Genomic DNA, 21929 nt, shown 5'->3' on the forward strand with positions numbered 1-21929 from the left:
GTTTCCCCTTCCCAACCCTTCCAATTCTTCCCTGCACCCCTCCCCAGAAAGTTGTAAAGTTAGTTTTCAACATAAAGACATGTACATCTCATTGTTGCAATGGCTCCACCTGTACCCTTATTTAAACTATTTGTTTTTTGCCATTCCCCTCCATAAATTATACCAACATCAAATACAGTGAAAGCAGGGGTTATATCGTGGGGGAGGGACATACAAAGCAACAAAGAAATAATCTTATAAATGTGTTAGAAACAATCGCATGAAAGAAAAAAAAAACATTTGAATACATATCTTAGGGTTCATTTCCCTAACGTCACTTTATCTGACTTTTTCTGTTTGACTCAGACATATACTAGTTATTGAAAATAAGGGAAACCATGGGCCCTATGGTTCTTTGGGCCTCGCTTACTTCACTCAATATAATTTTTTCCAAGCCTTTCCATTTCCTAACAAATGGGGCAATGTCATTCTTTCTGCTGGAGGCATAGAATTCCATTGTGTATATATACCACATTTTCTTGATCCATTCATCTACTGAGGGGCATCTGGGTTGGTTCCAGATCTTAGCTATGGCAAATAATGCTACAATATACATAGTCTTGTGTGTAGCTTTAGTGTGGTCTTGTTTGTAAACATTTGGATAAAGCCCAAAAGTAGGATTGCTGGGTCATAGGGGAGTCTATGTGGAGTCTTTTGAGGAACCTCCATACAGCTTTCTAAATTGGTTGAACAAGTTTACACTCCCACCAACAATGCAGTAAGGTTCCCTTCTGTCCACATCCCCTCCAGCATCTGTTGTTATTAGAGTTCTTGCTTATAGCCATTCTAACTGGGGTGAGGTGGTATCTCAATGTTGTTTTGATTTGCATTTCTTTTATGGCTCAGGAGGTTGAGCATTTCTTCATGTGTCTATTGGCCATCCTTCTTTCTTCTTCAGAGAAGTTTCTGTTTAAGTCCTTGGCCCAGTTATTTATTGGGCAGTTGTTTCTTTGAAGATTTGTTGCTGGGGGATTTAATTTTTTGAGATCCAGGTATATTTGAGACATGAGACCCTTGTCCGTTGTATGGTAGTGAAGATTTTCTCCCAATCTGTGGGCTTTCTATTGATCTTGCTAGCTATGTTCTTTGTCATGCAGAAATTCTGCAGCTTCATGCAATCCCATTTTTCAAACCTTTCTTTGATTTGTTGTGTTTCTGGGTCTTGTATAGTGAGTTCTTCCAGCACCATTTGTTGAATATGCTTTCTTCAATCCCGTGTTGTTTGTTCCCTTATCACAGTTTAGGTGGCCGACGTTCTTTGTATTTATTTCTTGGACCTTAATTCTACTCATTAATCCTGAGGTGTGTTCATGTGCCAGTGCGAATGTATTTTTATAAATGCAGTTTCATAATAGAGTTTGAAGTTTTGTATTGACATTGTTCCAGCACTGTTCTTTCTGGTAAGGATTGTTTTTGCTATTTGGAGTCTTCTATTATTCCACAGGGATTTTGGGATTGTGTTTTGTATTTCAATGAGGAATGTTGTTGGGATTTTGATGGGCATTGCATTGAGTTTGTAGAGAGCTTTGAGCAGTATTGTCATTTCATGGTATGAATCTTCCCAATCCAGGAACATGGGAGGCTTTTCCATTTTTTTTTTTGCTGGCTGTTGAGTCTGCACTCTGGGATTGGGCAGTGTCCCTCAGCTCTTCAGCGTAAGATTAGTGTTCTACCCCTTGAACCACAGGACCACTTCTGGCCTTTTCTGTTTATGCAGTGCAGAGAAATTGAACCCATGGCCTCATACATAAAAGGCAAGCACTCTACCCCTTAGCTACCTTCCTAGCCCAGTTTTTCCACTTTTTAAAATTTTCTTAGATTTCCTTTTGTTGATGTTTGTAAAGTTTTCTCCATAGAAGTTCTTCACATCCTTGGTTAAGTTAATTGCTAATTTTTTTTGAGGCTACTGCAAAAGTAGATGCTTTCCTGATTTCAGCTTTGCTATTCTCATTGTTGGCATTCATAAAAGCTACTGAAGGTTGCATGGCTTCCCTAGTTTGTACTAACTAGAATATGTCTATGATATTCTTAAGAGGGAATCTCAATAGCCCAATTGCTAAGTGCATAGGAACATATGTAATGAAGTATATCAGCATAAACTCCAGGAATTGAAAACAAGTTGTTCTTGAAATGCCCTGTGTATAGTCATTTCTTTTGTTTTGTTTGTTTTAGTTTTCTGTTCTCTTTGTCTTGCATACGAGTTTATGTGATCTGTGGAAAGGAAAGCAAATCATAGAAAAATAAGGAGAAAGGATGATCAAATACCACAGTGGTACTCACTTGACACTATGTTGTAAAATGAAGTATACAACTTGGGGGGAAGTTAATATGGAGGGGTAATCAGGAGAAAATGAGGGAGGGGTGACAGTGTTTAAAAAGAAATGTAATTATTACCTTACTTATGTATTTGTAAATCCCCTGTTCATCACGTGATAATAAAGATATTAAAAAAGAAGAAAAGCTGCTGATTTTTGTTGGTTAATATCAGACCCTTCTTCCTTGTCATAGTTTCAGATGAGCTCAAGTAACTTGGCACAGGAGTCTGTGGTTTTCTTTAAATACAGGATCATGCCATCTGGGAAGAGGGAGATTTTCACTTCTTTTCATATTTGGATCCCCTTTATGTTTGTCTCTTCCCTTCCCTAGAGTTAGGTAGGAATTTCAATATTATATTAAAGAGGAGTGGAGAAAGTCGTGTTCCCTGTCTCATTCTTGATTTTGGTGGAAATAGTTTTAACTTTTCACTGTAAATTATCATTCTGTCTGTTTGTGTCCTATACAAGCTTTATTATACTGAGGAAAGTTCCATGGTTTCCTAGCTTCTCCCTACCTTTTACCATAAAGGGCTAGTGGGTCTTATCTAATGCTGTTTTTGTTATCTATTGAGGTCTTCATGTAGTTTTTGTCCTTGTTTCTGTTGTTGTGTTGAATTACATTAATTGCCTTGCATATATTGAACCAGCTTTGTATTCTTTTAATAAGTCCTGTTTGATCATCGAGTATGATTCTTTTGATTAGTTGTTAATTTCAGTTGGCCCAAATTTTATTGAGAAGCCTTAGCTGTTCATCAACGAAATAGGTATATAATTCTCTTTCTTTGATGAGTCCCTCTTGCTTCAAAGCATTGATTTTAGCATAGAGGTCTTTTCTTAGGTTTTGAATGCTAGGTATATTTTATAGCCAATATTTGAAGGTATATATGAAATCAATTGTGATTTTGAGTTAAGTTACTTTTATTTAATGTGTTAAAAATAAAGTTTGTTTCAAACAGATAAAAGAGAGCTTGTTTTTCCAATTCCAAATAGATTGACTTTTAAATGTAATTTTTGTATTACTTAAAAGTTTCTAGGATATAGGGTAAAAATGGATTTCATTGCAATAATTTTATTTGGACCCACAAATTCTTTGGATCTCATATGGCTTTATCCATTAAGTTTTGTTCCTCTGCTATTTTAAATTATCCTAATGGCCTGCAGCATTTTATTTTATTCATGCATGTAAAATCCCTCATGTTTTCATAGAATATATCTAAAGCTTTTGAAAGGTACAGAAAATCAGATAAAAATTTCATATAGCATTTGACCCCTAATTACACCCTGTCCCCCACAAAACCAAGAGAGGCAAATCATATCTCACGGGTCAAATCCAGCCTGCTTTTTATGAATAAAGTTTTCTTGGGGCACAAAAGAAATCTAATTTCATGTAGATATGTTTTCCTCATTCGATTCTTCCTTTTTCTGTCCTATTTTTATTCGAACTTCTCTTTTATGTGCCATTGGCTTTCTCCATGCATGGCTTCTATAAAAACTTGCTTCAACACATCAAACCATCCATGTATGCATTCTCTTCATTCCTTCATTTAAGAGAAAAGAGGGTTGTGTGAATTTACTGAAATCTCTACTATGACAAAGTTAGCAGGAATTACACAAAACTATGCCAAACACTAAAATCAAATATTTTCCCATCCACTTCATATAACACAATGAGGATTCAGTATTTTACACAGTGATATAAAATCAAATGTAATAATGAAATTGTAAAGTAAGAAAGCTAGACAAAACTCTAGAAACTGACAAAGTATTTTGATCATATCTGGATTACCATAGGGAAGAAGTTGGAAATATAGTATACTTACATGCTCATTTGTTAAACAGCTGGCCCTCATAAAAATTCCTTCATTATACCCTGCAGTCTCCCAAACCACAAGGGAATTAAATTAGAATTCAACACCAGAAGCCCCCAAAGGAAATCTTATAACACATGGAAGCTTAACAATCCATTGTTGAATCTCAAGTGGGGCATGGAAAAGATTAGAAAGGAAATTCATATGCTAATGATATTCAACAAAATGATCACACAAATTTCCAGCTCCTCTGGGTCCCAGCAAAGGCAGTACTCAGAGGCAGGGTTATAGCTCTGAGTTCCTATATCAACAAATTGGAAAGACCTGAAACCAACAATTTAATGAAGCACCTAAAGCTCCTTGAAAAAGAACAACAAGGACTGGGAAGGTGGCTCAGTGGTAGAGCGCTTGCCTTGCATGCATGAAGCCCTGGGTTCGACTCCTCAGCACCACATAAGCAAAAAGAAAAAAGCCAGAAGTGGCACTGTGGCTCAAGTGGTAGAGCGCTATCCTTGAGCTGAAGAGCTGAGGGACAGTATCCAGGCCTCACGACTGGCCACCAAAAAAGAAAAAAAAAAATAAATTATACCCCAATCCACTAGATGGACACCAATAATTAAAATTAAATCCAAAGTAAATCAATTAGAGTACCAAAACCAAGAGAAAAAATGAAAAAGACAAAGAGTTCGTTCTTTGTAAAATGAATAAAATTGACAGACCCTTAACAAATCTTACCAGAAAAAGAAGAGAACACACCCAAATGACGAAACTCAGAGATGACAGTGGAAACAACATTACAGAAACAACCAAGATTGAGGATATAATAAGGGGATACTCTCAAACATTAATGCTAATAAATTTGAGAATCTGAAAGATATGGATAAATTTGTAGCAAATATTGACATGCCCTAAACTAAGATGATTTAAAACAACAGACCTGTATCAAGCATCAAAATCGAAGCAGAAATAGAAGAGCTCCCAGCCAACAAAAGTCCAGGAACTAATGGATGTACAACTGAATTCTACAAGGTGTTTAAAGCAGAATTTACAACAATACTCCTCCTTCTCTTTAATAAAAGGAAAGCAAAAATCACTACCACATTCTTTGTATAAAACCAGCATAACCCTCATACCAAAACGAGGGAGGGACTCATTAAAGAACGTGAACCATAGACACATTTTTGTTCAATATCTTTCAAAGAAAATGTTGGCCAATCGACTTCAACAACTCATCAAAAGAATTGTACACCATGATCCAACAGGATTCATTTCAGGGATGCAAAGCTGGTTGGATATACGCAAAACAAATAGGATAATTCATCACACCAACAAGAGCAAGGATAAGAACCACAGAGTTATCTCAATAGATGTAGGAAAAGCATTTCACAAGATCCAACACGCCTTTATGATGAAGGTTTTAGAAAATCTAAGAATCCATGGAACATTCCTCAATACAATAAAGGCTGTATATGACAAACCTACAGCCAGAATTACACTTAATGATGAAAAGTTAAAGCCATTTCATCTAAATTCAGGAATGAGACGACGGTGTCCACTCTCCCAGCTCCTCTTCAACCTAGTATTAGAATGCCTAGCTACAGCAATAAGACAAGATGCAGACATAAAGGGAATCCACATAGGGAAAGATGAAGTAAAACTCTCCCTCTTTCAGATGACACTATCTTGTATTTAAAGAACACCATGGACTCCACTCCCAAGTTACTTGAGCTGATCAGAAACTTTGGCAAAGTTGCACAGGATAAAATTAACCCTCAAGATTGCATAAAGTTGCAGAGCTTCTGCAGGGCAAATGACATAGCTAGCAAGATCAATAGAAAGCCCACGGATTGGGAGAAGATCTTTACTAGCCATACAACGGACAAGGGTCTCATATCTAAAATATACTTGGAACTCAAAAAATTAAACCCCCCAACAACAAATCCTCAAAGAAACAACTGCCCAATAAATAAGTGGGCGAAAGACTTAAAGAGAAACTTCTCTAAAGAAGAAATAAGGATGGCCAATAGACACATGAAGAAATGTTCAACATCCCTAGCCATAAAAGAAATGCAAATCAAAACAACATTGAGATATCACCTCACTCCAGTTAGAATGGCAAAAATCAAGAACTCTAACAACAACAGATGCTGGAGGGGATGTGGACAGAAAGGAACCTTACTTCATTGTTGGTGGGAATGTAAACTTGTTCAACCACTTTGGAAAGCAGTATGGAGGTTCCTCAAAAGACTCCACATAAAGCTCCCCTATGACCCAGCAATCCCACTTTTGGGCATTTACCCAAATGTTTACAAACAAGACCACACTAAAGCTACCAGCACAACTATGTTTATTGCAGCATTATTTACCATAGCTAAGATATGGAACCAACCCAGATGCCCCTCAGTAGATGAATGGATCAAGAAAATGTGGTATATATACACAATGGAATTCTGTGCCTCCATCAGAAAGAATGACATTGCCCCATTTGTTAGGAAATGGAAAAACTTGGAAAAAATTATATTAAGTGAAGTAAGCCAGGCCCAAAGAAACGTAGGTCCCATGGTTTCCCTTATTTGTAATATCTAGTATATGTATGAGTCAAGCGGAAAAGGTCAGATAATGTGATGTCAGGAAAATGAACCCTTAGATGTGTATTTTAAGGTTTTTTTCTTTCATGCATGTGTTTCTAACACATTTATAAGATTATCTCTTTGTTGCTTTGTATGTCCCTCCCCCACAGTATAACTCTTGCTTTCACTATATTTGATGTCAGTATAACTTGTGGAGGAGATGGGGAAAAACCAGTTGTTTAAGGATACAGGTGGACCTGTTGCAACAATGAGAAGTACAAGTTGTCATGTCCAAAACGAACTTTACAACGTTGGTGCGGGGGGGGGGGGGGGGGGGGGGGCTGGGGGGAGGAGGAAGGAGAAGGATTGGGATTAGGGGGGGAGGGGGGAGGCTGGGAAGGGATGTGAAGGGTAAACAAAGGAGGAGGCTGCAATGCTTGGTAAGAAATGTACACATTATCCTGCCCATGTAACGGTAACTCCTCTGTACAGTATGTTCACAAATAAAATTAAATTAAATTAAAAAAAAAATTAACCCTCAAAACTCAATGGCTTTCCTGTATGCCAATAATGAGAAGAGTGCGGCTGAAATTAGAAAGCAACCCCTTTTGTAATAGCCCCACAAAAAATAAAATACTTAGCAGTTAACTTAACAAAATAGATGAAGGACCTGTATGATGAAAACTTTAAAAATCTGACAAAGGAAATTAAAACAGAACTAAGCATGTGGAAACACCCCTCTCCCTTATGCTCCCAGATTGGGAAGATTAACATTGAGAAATGGCAATACTGCCAATGGCTATCTACAAATTCAATGTGATACCTATCAGTACTCCAACCTCATTATGTAATGAAATAGAAGAAGCAATCCACAAATTCATATGGAACAATAAAACCACGGATAGCAAAAACAATCTTTACTAAAAAGAATAGTGCTGGAGGAATATCAATTCCAAATTTCAAACTTTACTACAAAGCCCTAGTAATCAAAACAGTTTGGTACTGACACAAGAACAGACCTGAGGGAAAATGGCATAGGACTGAAGACCCAGAAATGCACCCACAGACCTATAGCCACCTAATCTTTGACAAGAGAGCTAAAGAAATAGAATAGAAGAAAGACTGTCTTTTCAGTAAATGGTGCTGGTAAAATTGGTTAAACACTTTTAGAAAACTAAAACTGGATCCATATGTATCATCTTACCAAGAATCAAATCCAAATGGATGAAAGACCTCCAAATAAAATCAGACTGCATGAAAATATTACAGGACGGAATAGGGGTCCTTGGCACAGGCCTAAATTTTTTTAATAGAGACCCAGAAGTAGAACAAATCAAAGAAAGTTTGGACCAATGAGAATGCATGAAACTGCAGAGCTTTTGCATGACAAAGGACATAGCTAGCAAGATAAACAGAAAGCCCACAGACTTGGAGAAGATCTTTAGTAGCCATAAAACAGACAAGCGTCTCATATCTAAAATATACTTAGAATTCCAAAAACTCAATTTCCCAACAACAAATCCTCAAAGAAACAACTGCATGATTAACAAATGGGCTAAAGAGTAAAGAGAGACTTCTATGAGGAGGAAATGAGAATGACCAATAGACAAATGAAGAAATGCTTGACCTCTTTAGCCATAATAGAAATGCAAATCAAGATAACCTTGAGATTCCCCAGCTAGAATGGCTATAGTCAAGAAATCCTGTAACAACAAATGCTAGAGGGGATGTGGCCAAAAGGGAACCCTACTGCATTGTTGGTGGGAGGGTAAACTTATTGAATGACTTTGGAAAGCAGTAAGGAGGTTCTTCAAAAGATTCCACATGATCTAGCATTCCCACTTTTGGGCATTTACCAAAAAAATCGTAAAGAAAGTCATACCAAAACTACCAGCACAAGCATATTTATCGCAGCATAGCTAAGATATGGACCCAATCCATATGGGCACAGTAGATGAATGGATCAAGAAAAAAATATGAATTCTATGCCTCCATCAGAAAGAATGATATTGCCTCTTTTGTTGGGAAATGGAAAAACTTGGAAAAAATTATATTAAGTGAAGGAAGCCAAGCCCAAAGAAACATAGGTCACCTGGTTTCCCTTGTTTACAATGACTAGTACATGTCTAGGACAAGCAGAGAAAGTCAAAGGGTATGTACATACAACCACATGAGATAATGTTAAGCAAAATATACCCCAAGACAGGGACAGAGAGGTTTTTTTTTTCGTACGTGCTAGTGTGTTTAATGTAGTTACAATGCACTATGTGATCCTTTTCTTTCTATTTGTTGTATGTTTTCCCCCTATGGTATTACCCGTGTTTTCACTGGATTTGTTGCTGGTATTCTGCACCTTGTATATACATTTTTGTAATTTGGGGAGTGGAAGAGATATTGCAGCATGCTTAAATGGGGATGCAGGCTGACCCATTGTGAGGACAAGATGTACAGGACCCTATATTGAAAATGAATGTTACAATGTCAGGGAGGGGGTGGCGGGACGAGTTGTGGAAGCAGGGCTGGAAGTTTTGGTAGGGGGAAAATAAAGGAGGAGGTAACAACACTTGCTATGAAATGTGTTCATTACCCTATTCATGCAACTGTAACCCCTCTGTGCAATAGAAAATGAAAAAAAGACAAATGAGCAAAAGACCCTTATTCATTGAAGTTAAAATCCACATTACAATGTAATAAAACAATGGAAAATGATTCTGGATTTAGATCACACCTTCTGTATCGTAATCAAACATAGGAGATTCTTCATAAGAAAGCTAATTTTTCCTACTATGTTGACGTTTTTCCCTAAAACCATGCAGAGAATTTCTATTGGGCATTAACAATATATTGTAACATTTGGGGACAAAAATGCAGCCTAGGAGCCCTGCACCAGAGGCCAAGATGGAGAAAATCTCCACAGCCACCATCACCTTCCCCTTGGCACTGTGATAGACAGGGAGGAAGGTGAGCCACACACTGCAGAACACCAGCATGCTGAAGGTCAGGAATTTAGCTTCGTTGAAGGTGTCAGGCAGGTTCCTGGCCAGAAAAGCCACAGTAAAGCTGGCCAGGGCCAGGGAGCCCAGGTATCCCAGGGCACAGTAGAAGCTGGTAAGGGAGCCCTTGTTGCACAGGATGATGATGTGGCCATGTTCAGAGTGTGCATCTGTATCCACAAAGGGAGGAGAGGTTCCGAGCCAGAGTCCACAGAGAGTCACCTGGATGAGGGTACAGATGGGGATGATGAGGTTAGGAGCCCCTGATACCAGCAACCCCCTCATCCTTCTCCCTGGAGAAATGGACTTGAAGGCCAGGACCACAATCACTGTTTTGGCCCACACTGTGGAAACAGCCACAGTGAAGACAAGTCCAAATGTGATCTGCTGCAGGATGCAGGTGACTGTGTTGGGACGGCCAATGAAGAGCAAGGAACAGAGGAAACAGAAGATGAGGGAGATGAGCAAGATGGGGCTGAGAGTCCGGTTATTGGCCTTGACAATGGCAGTATCTTGGTGTTTCACAAATATTATCAAAACAGCAGCAGTTAGCATGGAGAAGCAAAGAGCCATACAAGCCAGAGCCATGCCCAAAGATCTCCAAAAGCCAGGAAACTTTCATCTCTCAGGAGGCACTGATTTCTCTGTGTGTTGGCATACTGATGATCTGCACATTTCACACAGTGCTCCATCTCTGATAAAGAGTGTAAGCTATCATTAGTTCTTATTTTGAACTTCTTTTACTTCAAAGAAATTAGGAAATTATTCCCTTAGATGTAATGATAACATATCATTAGTAAATATTAATGCACATTTATGTCTTTTCTAAATCATAACCTCCTCCCATTTCCATCTACTTGTTTTTTCAGACTTTTTCATTCAACTCCTTTTTCTTTCAGTCATTATAATATGTATTTATAATGTGCACTTTGGGTCATTTCTCATGTCCTAACAATATTTTACTTAACATTTATTAACTGTTTGTGCAATCCACAATAAATACTATGGGTTACACTTAATTACATGTCTTTGTAAAACATTAATTTTATCCCAGTTGCACCTTCTTGAATTCATCTCATCCTATTTTTCTCTCCAACTCATCTGTGAAGGACCCTTCTTGGGCCCTTTATAGTCATGCTCACTTTTTAAAGTCAATCCACCTTTCTGAGTACTTTCTCTGTGCCATGAACATTGCTGGGCAGAGAGAAACAAAGATGTGCAAGATCTATATTTCCTGTTTGAGTAAAAAGGTGAGCACTGTCCAATAAGACATGTTTACTTTCATCTTAGGGTTTATACTTGTCTTAACTCTGAGTGATAAGTGGGATTTCTGGAGCTAAGTTTGCCTGCTGCAATAGAGTAGAAAATATTACTGAAATATGCAATTCAAGCTCATGACCTATCACATTTCACCTAACAGTACCACCACTTGTCAAATTATTATTATCATTATTATTATTATTATTATTATTTGTGGCCTGTTGTGTGGTCTGAACTCTGGGCTTGGGCACTGTCTCTCAGCTCTTCAGCTCAAGGATAGTGCTCTATCACTTGAGCCACAGCAGCACCTCTGGCTTTTTTTCTGCTCATGTGGTGGTGAGGAATCAAACCCAGGGCCTCATGCATGCAAATCAAGCACTCTACCACCCAACCACCTTTCCAGCCCCTCAAAATTAAATTATTAACAGAGAAAAGGAAAAAGGGGTCTGTAATCACAATGTACAAGTTTTGCATTGACTTGTTTGGTTGAGGAAAACTGAGGAGAGTCTCAGACTTACCTGTCATATTAGCAATCTCATTCTGTGGGCAAGGGGTACAATTAAAGCAACAGGCAGCCTTTCCTTCCTGAGGAGATTTCCTAAATCCAGGACCACAAGGCTCACTGCAGACAGAGCGAGGAGTCTGAGGAAAATCAGGTATCTGTCCATAACTTTTCAAACTTTCATAGCTAAAACTCCAAAAACCCATTGTTGGAAAGAATTGGTTATTCAGCATAATGTTGCTATGTAGCTAAGTGCAGTTGATAAATTGAATTGTGTTATAGACTCCATATCCCATGATTTCTAAAGACTTTTGTGCTAGCCTGTTGAACTAAAGTACAGTATGGGATCTTTGAAAGGGTGAACCATGTGGTGAGGAAATGAGTCCTCGTTTATAACCCTACAGAATTTTCTTAAACTCATGTCATTATATGTTGTCTCCTACTTATCTGCGACAAGGGGAAAAACCTGGTGGATGACCTCCCTTTTATAGGCCCATCATATTTTCCTCTTAGGTTTCCAGTGGTCATGAAGAATGAATCTTCATAATGGCATATTCAGTCAGTCCTTTCACCAAAGATGCCTAAAAGGCAGATCAACTAACCATTGAATGAAACCTCTACATAATGGAAACCAATAAAGCTTCTGAGCACATAAATGTATGTGTCAGGTCCTTTATCCCAGTGTAGGAAATAGGATACTATAACCTGACAATATTCTGAATCAAAAATTACGAACACATGTAAAATTTTTAGTTCCCATCCTGGGCTTGAACCCAATGTCTAGGCACTGGCCTTGAGAATTTTTTGCTGAAAGTTATTATTGCATTATTCAGTCACAGCTCAAATTCCAGATTTTTGTTGGTTAATTGGAGATAACAGTCTCACAAACCTTCTTGTTTGAGCTGACTTTTAAATCATGATATTCAGATCTCAACTATCTGAGTAGGTAGGTTTATGGGAGAAAGTTTTTGACACTCAGTCAAGTGTAAATGTAAAGGGTGACTTTTGTTTATTTGTGTGTTGATAAAATTATTAAGACTAGACCCAACTCACCTCTGTATTTCCAGTGCCCCACTCTACCATATCTTCAGATAAAGACAGTTGATTACCGCGTAGAGCATTGGGAGAAAACTTTCCTACTCTCACCTCAAGTTCAAGACCTTCTGGAAAATTCCAAATGTTCAGAATGTCATAGTCTGGCTCCAATTTCCTTTTCTCATCCAAAATCACTTGATGTCCAACAGAATTGTGAAATTGGATGTTCTTCAGAAAATGGAGCAACTGAAGAGAGACATCATATTATGGTGAAGTAAATCCCAAAGGTAAAACACAAAATGTGAATTAAGAAATGCTACTCATTACCTAAAGGCAATTCTGAATTCAAGAATAGCACTGAGAATGATTGAAGTATCTGTCTAAACAATGTAAGGAGGAATAAAAATAATTTTCTGAATTCTTGTCACTCAGAAAAGAGTACAAGCTTTTGTTCAAGAGAAACCTATACTATATAGCCAGGAATGAGACAATTCTCAGTTGCATAGCTAGAGTTGATCAGAAACTATTTTTATTAATGTCTATAGTTTGAGAATGTTCAATTTTTATTACCAAATTTGAGGGAAACTAGATCCCATATTTAAAAATTATGGAAAATTCTGTTCAGCATGTCATCCTTTGGTATTCCTGAAGAAATGTATAGGGAAAATCCTAATTTAGTTTTCAAAAGATTAGCTATGGGCAAGTTGTGGTTATTTACAAGTAAATGAATTTATAAGCTGATTACTGGTTATTCACACCTGTAATCCCAGTTACTCAGGAGGCTGAGATATGAGTATGACAATTTAAACCAGACTGGGCTGAAAAGTTTGAGACTTGAAAAAATACCTGAAACATTCAATTTCAGAGAATAACACACCTTCTAGGTAGTGCCACTCCTCATAGTATGTGCCATCCACATAGATGGAATTACCTGTGCAGGGGAAGGCAGTATCCCTTTTCTATTTCCCATTATTTGAACTTCTGTCTGATGAAGAAGCATCTCATGGAGAGCCTGGGCCACAGCATACACAGCGTTGTATATATTGTAACTGTGTCCAGACATAGTCATGTCTAAAACACGCCCAGGCAACCAATCCAAAGAGGCATCATGGGGACAGTTGTCCCATGTCACACAGTCAAACTGAGGATTTGAGCAATTAAAAGACAGAAACCATATCCTAGCAAGGAAAATGTCTTCTGGGTATTTGGAAGGATTAACTGCCTTGACAAAATCTGTGAATCCAGAAACATGTTCATGATGGTGTAAAAAAATGAGAGGTACATGCAATGAGCCTAGCATGAAATATTTCCTTTTCATGGTGAAATCCCACTGTGAGTTCATGATACAAACTTTGCCTTTTATTAAAAGTTGCTCAATGCACACAATTACAGGTATTAGTGAACCATTATCACCATGTATGATGTATACATTTGTTGAAGATTTATTTATATCATTATAAACTGCCATGGCTTGGAGTATATGTGATATTGATTGGCTTGAGATCACTAGCTCAGAGGCTATACAAACTCTGTTCTTGGCCATCTCTTCTTTCAATTCAGCTAGAGACCACAATCCATTCTCATCCTCCAAGTTCAATAGTCCCACCCAGTTCCAGCTGAAGTGAAGCAGTAAGGAGACCATGGCAGTGGCTATCGATGTGTCCTTTGGAGCCATCTGATAGAGAGCAGGAAACTTGTGATGGTCACTCAGGGCATGAGAAAAAGGCCCAAAGGTAAGCTAAATGGAAAGGAAATTGGATGCTTTATGAATTAGAGCATTACCATCCATCAAAACTTGAGTCGTGATGTATGTGAAGAAGCAGTTGAAGTAGGTGGAAGGTAGATTTCATTTTAGTTTTTGAAAAAATGTTTTAATTGTTTTTGAGGAGTTGTATAACATATAAATTGTAAAATGTCTCTTGATCTTTGTCACTATTTCCTTAAACTCCTCCCATCTATATCAACCCCACCCACTCTATAGTTCCATTTTCACATATGTACAGTGAGTGTTCTGTGTATTCCATCCCATCGATTCCCTATTCCTCTCATGTTTTCCCTCAACACTTACCCTTCTCAGTTATGCTTCAGGTTTATGGTGTTTATTTTTGTACTGTCAGTAGATAACAAAAGTCATAGCATCTTGTTTCACCTGTTTATATACCATTCTTTAGTCACGTTGGTTACACACACACACACACACACACACACACACACACACACACACGAAGCTATGTGTGTGATACATGTTTATATTTTAGATCTAGCTCTCCCATATTAGAGAACACATTCCCCATCTCAATCTGAGCCTAACTTACTTCATTCAACATAATATCTTGTGTATGTGTTTGTTTGTGTGTGTGTGTTTATGTGTGTGTATGATTGTGCACATACATTCCAGTAGAGGGGCACAAACTCATGTCCTCATGCACTTTGTTGGATTTTTCTCTCAAGTCTGCCTACCACTTGAGCCAACTTGTTGGTATACCAGCTTGTTGCTGGTTAATTCTAGGTACAAGTTTCCTGAATTGCTAGAATTACTGGTGTGGACCAGTAGTACTCTGCTTAATATATTCACAGTGCCAATTCATTTTACATTTACTCATTCTTTCAAAGGAGATTATTGATAGGCTTGCAACAATAAATTATCTATTTGTCTTTTCTAACTTTTCCATACCCTTTTCCAAACAGTGGATATATATATCTATATATATCTTTATATACTTATCCTTTGATACCACAAAATTTGATAGGTTTATAAATCCAGTCTCTCCTATCCTTCTCTTCTAACACCTGAAATGACATCAAAGTAGACATTGTTATAACTTTTCACACCACCATTCTTACCTGTGGAAATCTGTAGAGTCCCAGCAATGTTCCAATTTTGTCAGATGTGAATCCTAATGGTCCTGTAAGTACTGCTATAGACCTTCTGTCTCTCATACAGGAATAGTTTGGAATCTTGTACTTCCCAAAGAGCCACATGAAGGGATTCTTATACATTGTGAAATCTCTGACTTGAACATCATAGACGTCAAATCCCAGAGTCCAGTTACTTAAAAAATCAGGGTTTTTGTTGATCTCCTCAATAGCAAAAGCCAAAGCCAACACAAACTGATAGTTCTTGAACACAAAGCTGCATAATTGGCATAGACATATAGGAGGATTATTAAAAACTTATGACTTTAGTATAGTAAATACTTGCTTCTTTGCCAATGAATTGTTTAAATTATTACCCCAATTGGAATGGAATATGAATGTAATGTGTTATGCTTGTATAGAGAATTAGAGGAAGACATGAAGGGCATTTGTCATGAATATGATTCAGAAACTCAGTTAAGTAGAGAGAGAGAGCTTGTTTCCCCCCCACCAAACTTTCACTACAGCCAAAATCTGTTGGAATAGATTTTTATGAGACAGGAAATATTCTGTTGCCTTTATCTTAGGGCAACTAGCTACACCTGTGTGAAAATAAATCTTGTGGTTTTGTCACCCACTTTATTTTTTTAAATGTTTTTCATTGTGAGAATACTCTACGGAGGACAAGTTAGTTACATGAGCACGGTAATGAGTACAATCCTTTTCTTTTTTCTTTTTTTTTATGTTGTGTGCAAATAGAATTTATTTTTTTTTTAAGCTTTTTTTTAAAAATTTTATTTTATTTTATTTGAGAACATACTGTAAAGAGGGGTTACAATTACATGGGCAGGATAATGCATACATTTCTTACCAAGCATTGCAGCCTCCTCCTTTGTTTACCCTTCACCTCCCTTCCCAGCCTCCCCCCTCCCTCCCACCCAATCATATCCCCCCCCCCACCGACATTGTAAAGCTGGTTTTGACATGACATTTTAGTACAATCCTTTTCAAGCATTGTTGTCCTCTCCTTTGTTTTCCCCTTACCATCCCTTCCCTACCATCTCCACAAATCCCTCCCTCTCCCTGACTAAATTGAAAAGTTCATTTTTTGGTAAGCATCTTCTACATCTCATTGTTGCAGTGGGTCAACCTGTATCCCTCTTTAAACAATTTGTTTTTCCCTTCCTTTCCACAAATTATATGATCATCAAATACAGTGAAAAGAGGGGTTATACCATGGGAGAGGGACATAGAAAGCAACAAAAAACCACGTGGTACCTTATAAATATGTTAGAAGCAATAGCAAGAAATGAAAAACCTTTTGTGTCCTTACCTTGTGGTTAATTTGCTTAACATCATCTTATATGACCTTTTCTGTTTGTCTCAGAGGATATGTACTAGGTATTGCAAATAAGGGAAAGCATTGGACCTGTATTTCTTTGGGCCTAGCTTACTTTAATTAATATATTTTTTTTCAAGTCTTTCCATTTCCTAACAAATGGGGCAATGTCATTCTTTCTGATGGAGGCATAGAATTCCATTGTGTTTATATACCACATTTTCTTGATCCATTCATCTACTGAATGGAATCTGGGTTGGTTCTATATCTGCACTATAGTAAACAATGCTCCAATAAACATAGTTGTGCTGATGGCTTTATTATGGTCTTGTTTGTGATCATTTGGGTAAATGTCAAAAAGTGGGATTGCTGCAGCATAGGGGAGCTCTATGTGGAATCTTTTGAGGAATCTCCATACTACTTTCCAAAGTGGTTGAACAAGTTTACATTCCCACCAACAATGTGGTAAGGTTCCCTTCTGTTCAGATGCCCTCCAGCATCTGTTGTTATTATTTTTGATTACAGCCATTCTAACTAGGTTGTGGTGGTATGTAATGCTAGAGGGGATGTGGACAGAAGGGAACCCTACTGCATTGTTGGTGGGAGTGTAAGCTTCTTCAACCACTTTGAAATTAGTATGGAGGTTCCTCAAAAGACTCCACATAGAGTTCCCCTATGACCCAGCAATCCCACTTTTGGGCATTTATACAAATGATAACAAACAAGACCATACTAAAGCTACCAGCACAACTATGTTTGTTGCAGCATTATTTACCATAGCTAAGATATGGAACCAACCCAGATGCCCCTCAGTAGATGAATGGATCAAGAAAATGTGGTATATATACACAATGAAATTCTATGCCTCAATCAGAAAGAATGACATTGCCCCATTTGTTAGGAAATGGAGAGAGTTGGAAAAAATTATACTAAATGAAGTAAGCCACGCCCAAAGAAACATAGGTCTCATGATTTCTCTTATTTGCAGTAACTAGTATATGTCTGAGACAAGCAGAAATGGTCAGATAAGTTGATGTTAGTCGAAATGAACCTGAAGATAAGGACTCAAATGTTTTCTCTTTCTTGCGATTGTTTCCAACATATTTATAAGATGATTTCTTGGTTGCTCTGTATGTCCCTTCCCCACGGTGTAACCCCTGTTTTCACTGTATTTGATGTTGGTATAATTTGTGGAGGGGAAGGGAAAAAACAAATTGTTTAAATAGGGATACAAGTGGACCCATTGCAACAATGAGATGTGCAAGACGCTATGTCGAAAAATGAACTTTGTTTTGACTTTCATTTCTTTTATGGCTAGAGAGGTTGAGCATTTCTTCCTGTGTCTATTGGCCATTTTTATTTCCTCTTCGGAGAAGTTTCTCTGAAATCTTTAGCCCACTTGTTTATTGGGTGGTTGTTTCTTTGAGGATTTGTTGTTGGGGGATTTATTTTTTTGAGTTCCAAGTATATTTTAGATATGAGACCTCTGTCCATTTTATTACTAGTGAAGATCTGCTCCCAATCCGTAGGCTTTCTTTTGATCTTGCTAGCTATGTCCTTTGTCATGCAGGAGTTTTGCAGCTTCATGCAAACCCATTTGTCTGACCTTTCTTTGATTTCTTGTCTTTCTGGGACTCTATTAAGAAAATTTTGGCCTGTGCCAAGGAGACCTAGGGTTTCTCCTATTCCATCCTGTAATGTTTTCAGGTAGTCTGCTTTGACTCCAAGGTCTTTGATCCATTTGGTGTTGATTGTGGTGTAGAGTGATAGATAAGGATCTAGCTTTAGTTTTCTACAAGTGATTAATTTTGCCAGCACCTTGTACTGAAGAGGCTGTCTTTCTTCCATTCTATTTTTTGTATCTCCCTTATAGAAGATTAGATGGATATATGTCTTTGGGTTCATTTCCGTCACCCAGATATTATGTGTTTATATGGCAGGTCGGGCTAATCAATCAATGTTCAATTTAAGAGCAACTTTCAGAAGCAAAGTGTTATTTGTGAACTATCCTGTAGCAAGCTGTGCTCATATACCCAGCATATTGAACAGCTCTTACCGCAATAACCAGCAGAACAAGAGCTCTAATACCTGCTGATGGATTTTTATTTTTATTTATGTAACAAAACAAAAGAGATGCATCCAATTCCAAGGAACTCATTACGGAGAGAAGAACCCACAATATGAGCGTTGAAGAGAGAATTGTAAACAATCTTTACGTTCAAATCCCAGTTCCAAGGCCCCCATGGTAAAAATGCAGTGATCGTTACTGTCTTCCCAGTACACTTAGAGTGAAAAACTGAAAAGAGGCCAAAGAGCAAAATAAATAGGCTCAAAGTACTTTTCCTTTTTTCTGTGTGTCTTTTGTTTGTGTCTGTGTGTGTATTTGTGTGTTCATATGTTCAAGTGCCTCCATTCACTTGTATGTATCCTAAAGACATTAGTGAAATTAACTGGCATTGTTTAAGAGGAAACAATGAAGGCACATTTGAAATATTAATGAAAGGATTATCTTAGTCAACATATACTGTAGGTATATATGAAATGATCACAATGAAAGCCTATAATTTTTTGTGAAGTATTCTAAACAGGAAAGTATAGTGAGCTTGAGGAAAAACATAATTAACATACATATATTTATGAATAAACAAAGCAAGAATGAAGATGTATGGAAAAGGTTTGGTAAAAGTTGACAACCGTATTTTGAAAAAAAAAAAAAACAAATGTAGAGAAGAATTCAATGTAGAGAAAAATTCAATGACCTAAACATGAAAGGATAATCAGACTTTTGACTATGACATCTATAGCAAGCTGTCTTATGATGAAACACTCACAGTTGAAATGTATATACAGGGAAGGTTCTCAAAAGTATAATAGAAATGGGACCCATATCATATAGGTGTGCCCCCATTTTCCTAAGAGCTTACTCTTCAGCAGATTCCATATAAGTCAGGAGAACATGGCAGGAGATCATTGTAGTACAGAGGATTAAAAAATAATTATCCACCAAAATTATTTTATCTAGCAAAGATACCCTTAGAAATGAAGGAAGAATAAAGATATTCCCAGAGAAACACAGGTAAGCGATTATATCTCCACTAGACCATTCCCACCAGCAATATTAACGTAAGTTTTTCAGTCCAAAATAAAAATAAAAATATACAAGGCTGTATATCCTGTATTCTGTGAATTCAATAAAAGTTGAGTGTAACGGCAACACCAATCACAGAAAATACTTGCTCCTGGAAACTGAAGAATTCATTGCATACTCTTCAGTAGGTTTTTGAGGAAAAAGCAATGAAATTTAATTGTTTTTTGGATTTAATGGAAAAGAATACATAAAATGTCAAATGTGGCACACAACAAGGCAGTTCTCAGGCCAATTCATGTCTGTACGTGCTTATATCAACAACAGAAAATCTCAAGTCAATACCGTAATGATTGCACTTCAAAGACAGACCTGACAATTTCAGGAAGAAGGTGCATCATCACAAGTCAACTCCCTATGTGTTTCTGCTGAAACAGACACTTAGGGTACCAGCACATATGTTACCTTAAGAGCTGCACTCCAATCAAACTTTACACAGAGACTCATTCTATGTTTTTTTTTTTTTTTTGGCTCCGGTCCTGGGGCCTGAACTCTGGGCCTAGGTGCTGTCCCTCAGCTCTTCAGCTCAAGGCTAGTGCTCTACCACTTGAGCCAAAGTGCCACTTCCATCTTTTTTTCCCCCCTGCTTATGTGGTGCTGAGGAATCGAACCCAGGGCCTCTAGCGTGCAAGGCAAGCGTTCTACCACTGAGCTTCCTTCCCAGCCTTAGACTCATTCTTTTTTTTTCTTCAAATTTTTATTGTGATTTAGTGGTTACATAATTCCCCAAATTTCACAGCATTATGGGATTGTGATACTAAGTTAAAGTCACAAACACATTCTAACTTTCCTGGTGCAAATTGTCCATTACAGTCTATAACATTTATGAGTTCTAAGATCTTTTTGATACAGTTATTTCTTCCACATTGGGCGATATGTACATTTCTTTGTTTTGTATAGCATCAGCTGTTGCCTCTTTCCCACTTGTTCCCTCCTTCCCATCACTGCCATGGAGTTGCTTAGTTCATTTTGGTCTATGTCCAGTGCAGCTGATGGGTCCTTTGGTTACAGAGACTAATTCTAATAAAGAAGAAATCTCCTGGCAGAAACACAAAAGCAGAAAACTTCAAGACAGCATGCAGACTCCTGCTGAGCAGCTGCAGCCTAGGCTCCTTGCCTCCCCAGGCAGCCCTGGGAGACTAAGAAGGACATGCCTGAAATGCCACACTTATAACAGAAGACCAGTGTAATGCTGAAGAAATCACACCACACTGAAGTAACCTTAGGAACACAAAGAGGAAACACAGGTCAGATCTGAAATCAGCTTTGAGGACCCTTACTGAGAGGCTGCTACAGCTGCCACAACACAGTGGAGGAGAGAGAAATCACAGGACCAGTGTGTGTGTATGGGGGTGGGGGAATGAAGAGGACATTGAGATTGCCACATTCAGACACAGAGGCCCCTCACCAAGACTCCTCTTGCCAGCTCAGAACAGGCTCCAAAATCCTCCACTGGGACCCTCCCTGGAGGACCAGCTCCTTGTGGTTATCCAAAATGCCCTAACTGAATCTCCTGCCTAAGGAGGAGGGAGCATATTTGAAGAGGGCAAGAAACCAAACTCTTTCCCCATACTGTTTGTCACTCACTACTAGGGGAGTCCCCTGAGACTTAGCTCTGCCTCTCTGCCAGGAAACTACAACTCCAAAATCTCTCCCAAACTCCTGCCAGGGGATACCAATGCTACATGTAGCCAGGGAGTCAACTGGGAAAACAACTCCATGATCTGCACCTGTGCCAACAAAATACAACTCCCAAACTCTGATGAGAACTTCCACCAGCAGACCCCAACACACATAGGGAACACATACCTCCATGGAGGCACCTGGAAACACCAGAACTCACCTCTACACAGGAAAGAAGGCTAAAAACTATTACCTCCCCTATTACATTTCCCACACAGCATCACTGCTGGTAGCAGCTGCATATAGCTCCAGTATCAAGAAGAGTCAAATTACAATTTGGAAATAAGGCTCTTCCTCTAAAGGAGTCCCAACTTAGGCAATTCCCATAGAAACTGCAATGCAGAATAGCCCTGATCTCTGGCACACTGAATAGAGATCCTTACT

General features: G+C 38.2%; 1 pseudogene; it reads right to left on the reverse strand.

Moving 5' to 3' along the window:
• Positions 1 to 1180: 1180 nt before the first annotated feature.
• On the reverse strand, positions 1181 to 21677 carry LOC122119848 (annotated as a pseudogene).
• Positions 21678 to 21929: the final 252 nt, after the last annotated feature.

Source organism: Dipodomys spectabilis, unplaced genomic scaffold (assembly GCF_019054845.1).
Source record: "Dipodomys spectabilis isolate Male_0828 unplaced genomic scaffold, ASM1905484v1 ptg000173l, whole genome shotgun sequence".
Lineage (NCBI taxonomy): Eukaryota > Metazoa > Chordata > Mammalia > Rodentia > Heteromyidae > Dipodomys > Dipodomys spectabilis.